Genomic DNA, 3448 nt, shown 5'->3' with positions numbered 1-3448 from the left:
ATGGCTTCCCGTTTTATCTATGTCACACAGAGCAACATTATAACTTTATACAGTACTCTTGATATACAGTAGTATTCACAAAAATACAAGTTAGTAGCTTTCTTTGCTGGACGACCACTCATATTGTCTTCTAAATAGAAAAAGACAAACATGGAAAGATTTAAAAAGTTTCTGTCTAGCTACAGGAAAAGCTGGATTTTCATTTAATGCACAGCAATATTTTCTTCCTTCTGTTACCTAAGTATCAGAGTAAGATGCAGGGCTGCCACTACGGGAGACTAGAAACTGTTCAGCTCCCCTCTTCCAGTGCTGCCACTTCATCAGTACGTGCTACTGATGCAAAATGCAGCACTGCTCCTGCCCCTGAGCTCAGCTTGAGGAGCTCTCTCTACGCAGGATAAAAGCTCTGGAAGGGTCTGATTCAAAGTCCAATGAGCTTTGGACCAGGACCTAAGGCCTTGATCCAGCAAAGTTGTGGGCTAAGGCCCAGATCCTCAAGGTATTAGGCACCTGACTCTCCTGGGAGTTAGGCTTGTTGGGAACACTGGGGCATGGCCACTAGGTAACTCGAGGGGATGCAAGACCACAAGTGTCGATGAAACCCCCTCGCACTAGGCCCCGGTGTCCTTGGCCCCCCCCCCCCTGCCTGGAGGCACTCGCAGCAGCTCTGTGTGCTAGGCCCAAGTGTCCTTGGCCCCCCCACCTGGAGGCACACACAGCAGTTATGCTGAGAATCTGCAACAGTATGTTGCAGAGTCAGACTGCCTGAAACTAAGCAAGGCCAAACAGGGGAGATATGGAAGAACAATGCTGAATAAAGCAGCTTTATGTATAGCTTAACAAATGATACAGATAATCAGGGAACTAGCTGGGAACTGGATTGGCTGGCTATATGGATACTTGGGGCAGCTTGCTATTGGATAAGTATGCTGGGAAAAAGGATGTATAAAAGCCTGTGTAACTTCCTGCTCTGTTGTGCAGGATTTGAGATTTTATTCTCCCTGTACCTTTTTGCAGCTGCAAATAAACTTTTCTGCTTCTCCACCCCGTTGTGATTATTGGGTGTAGCACACCGGGTAACGAACCACTCAAGCTGTTGTTCAGCCTCTCGGCACTGGGTGCCGGCAACAGGCTCCTAAATATCTTTGAGGGCTTGGGCCTTAGTCTCACTGACTTCAGCAACTGTGTAAGGGCTTTGCTGGATCAGAGCTACAGCTCAAGTTGTGTACCCCACTGAGAGTAAAAGAGAGATCTTGCAGGCCTCGGCCCTAGCCAGCCGAAAGCAGGCGTAACTGAACAACTGCTCATATGCATCTAGCATCTCGGTGGCTTGTTCTCATTCTTCTAGAGGACCCTAGACAGTCCCACGAAAACCCTTATCTGATTACTGAGATGTGGAGATGGAAGCTGAGCACCATGGCAACAAGCCAGTTGTAATGACAACCTTTAGATGAAAATGGGTTGTCCTCTGAAAGGGACTAAAGCCTCTGTGCTCTGCCCCCACTCACATGAGCAGAGGGGAGGAGCAGCAGCAGCTCAGCATCATGCTCTTCCCTTCTCTCTGATCTCAGGGATGCCTCTGGTCCCAGCACGTGGGGCTGGTGAGGAGCGTGAAGGGTCGGCCCGAGGAGATAGCAGTTCTCTGTCGTGTTCTCTCTTCAAGCCCATGGGGGCTCTGGATCACATGTGGAGAGGGGCACTGCAATATGGCTTTGAGGATGGGCAAAGGCAACTGTCCTATGGAGCTGTCCCAAGATGGCCACTCTCCCAGTGCATCATGGGACATCTTCAGGGATGATCTGATGGCAAGTGAGCAAAGGGGAAGTCCCAGAGCCTCCTAGTCCCTGCATGGGTGGGGGATGGTGTGGCTCCAAAGCAGGAGCTCAAGGGGAAATGCAGTGATAACTCTAGGCATTGCTAATATTCCCTGATTTACCTTACATCAGCCCTGTTGAAAATTTCTTCTTCATCCGAAGAGTCTCTGTCATATAATTTCTGGGCCATGGATTTTTTACGTATAGAATCCAGTGGGAGATACATGTCTCTAAGCCAAAGCGGTTTCTCCATACTTGAAGTCTCTGATACACCAGGGACCTGGAAGACAGCAGAGACATTTATACTGTGCTGTAGTGTCAATTACTGGCACATTTGGTAAGTACAATTATCTGGCACATTGAAACTTCTGTCTGTGCTTACCTGATGGATCGCTTCAGAAGAGATTTTGCTCTTTCTTTCTTGGGAGAGTTTCTGAAACGACCTTTTAAAAAAATAACATCACGTAAAGCAAGTTAGTGACTCCTCCTAAATCTCGCTCCCCATGCGCTGCTACCCTGCTCCAGCTGACATGGCACAGTGAGCAGTGGGTTTGGAAGCCAGCCAATAGCCACTCAAACTGTTGTGACGCTTTTGGACTTAACGGATTGGAAATAAAGGGGCTGCAAGGGAGATGGAAAGCCTCCAAGCATTTTTGTCCCTGAAGAATTCCCTCTTTTTAGTACTTTTACAAACAAGGTTCACCATGGTGCAGCTACAGATGGCCTCAGGTAGCCCTTTCCTGCCAGTACGAAAACATCCACTCTCTTACTGGTAACATTTCATCCTGAATCTACAAGATAAACAACCAAAGCACAGCACAAAGACAGGCCACAACAGCAACCCGCCTCGTGCCCACGCAGGGGAGCAAGGTGGCATGGGGCACCCCCGTACGCTGTGTGGGCCTCCATCGTGCAGGAGGAGAGACAGCCTTGTCAGGCAATGCTTTCTCCCCTGTGTAAGTGGGACTGATGTCACTGGCATTACTGGGGCAATGCAGCAGAGAAGCAAGGCTCAGCTTGTCCGAGAAGGCCCTTGCGCATGCAAGTGAGCCCCTTGTGCAGTGACCTGCTAACGTGGGACTCCCGGGCCGTCAGCTTTGGATGTGACCCAGTGTCTGTTCCCATGGCAGTGTGTAGCCGCCTCATACAGTATTTAGTAATTGTGAGTATTATCGCAGTGCCTGGGACCCCAGCTGTGACCAGGGCTTGTGATAAATGAAGGGGTGGGAGATAGCTCCCTTTTATGGACACCCAGCCAGCCAGTTAGCTCTAAAATCCCTGTTAGTAGCTATTTTCTACTTGCTTTACTTGTAAAGGGTTAAAAAAGCAGCTAGGAAGGGACTGGGCACCTGACCAAAAGAGCCAATGGGAGGGCTAGAACTTTTTAAAATTGGGAAAAAGCTTTCCTTTTGTCTGTTGTTCTCCGGAGAGAGGAGACACAGAACAGCAATGCTGTAAGAAGCTTTAAACCAGGTATGAAAAATCATCAGATCATACCTAGGAATTACTTACCTGAATCCTAGATATGTAAGTAGATCAGGGAAGATCTAGGAAGATGCGATTAGGTTTATCTCTTTTATTTCTTTATGGCTTGTGGACTCCTCTGTGCTAACCCCCAAATGCTTTTGTTTTGC

General features: G+C 48.4%; 1 long non-coding RNA gene across 1 annotated transcript; it reads right to left on the bottom strand.

Moving 5' to 3' along the window:
- LOC140904111 (uncharacterized) lies at window positions 1–2243 on the bottom strand. The gene is made up of 3 exons (XR_012156437.1): window positions 2197–2243; window positions 1937–2094; window positions 1–130 (listed from the first exon to the last, which is right to left on the bottom strand). It is a non-coding gene; the product is annotated as an uncharacterized lncRNA (long non-coding RNA).
- Window positions 2244–3448: the final 1205 nt, after the last annotated feature.

The sequence above is a fragment of the Lepidochelys kempii genome, chromosome 27 (genome assembly GCF_965140265.1).
Source record: "Lepidochelys kempii isolate rLepKem1 chromosome 27, rLepKem1.hap2, whole genome shotgun sequence".
Classification (NCBI taxonomy): Eukaryota; Metazoa; Chordata; order Testudines; family Cheloniidae; genus Lepidochelys; species Lepidochelys kempii.
This window is presented reverse-complemented; position numbering and strand designations above follow the sequence as displayed.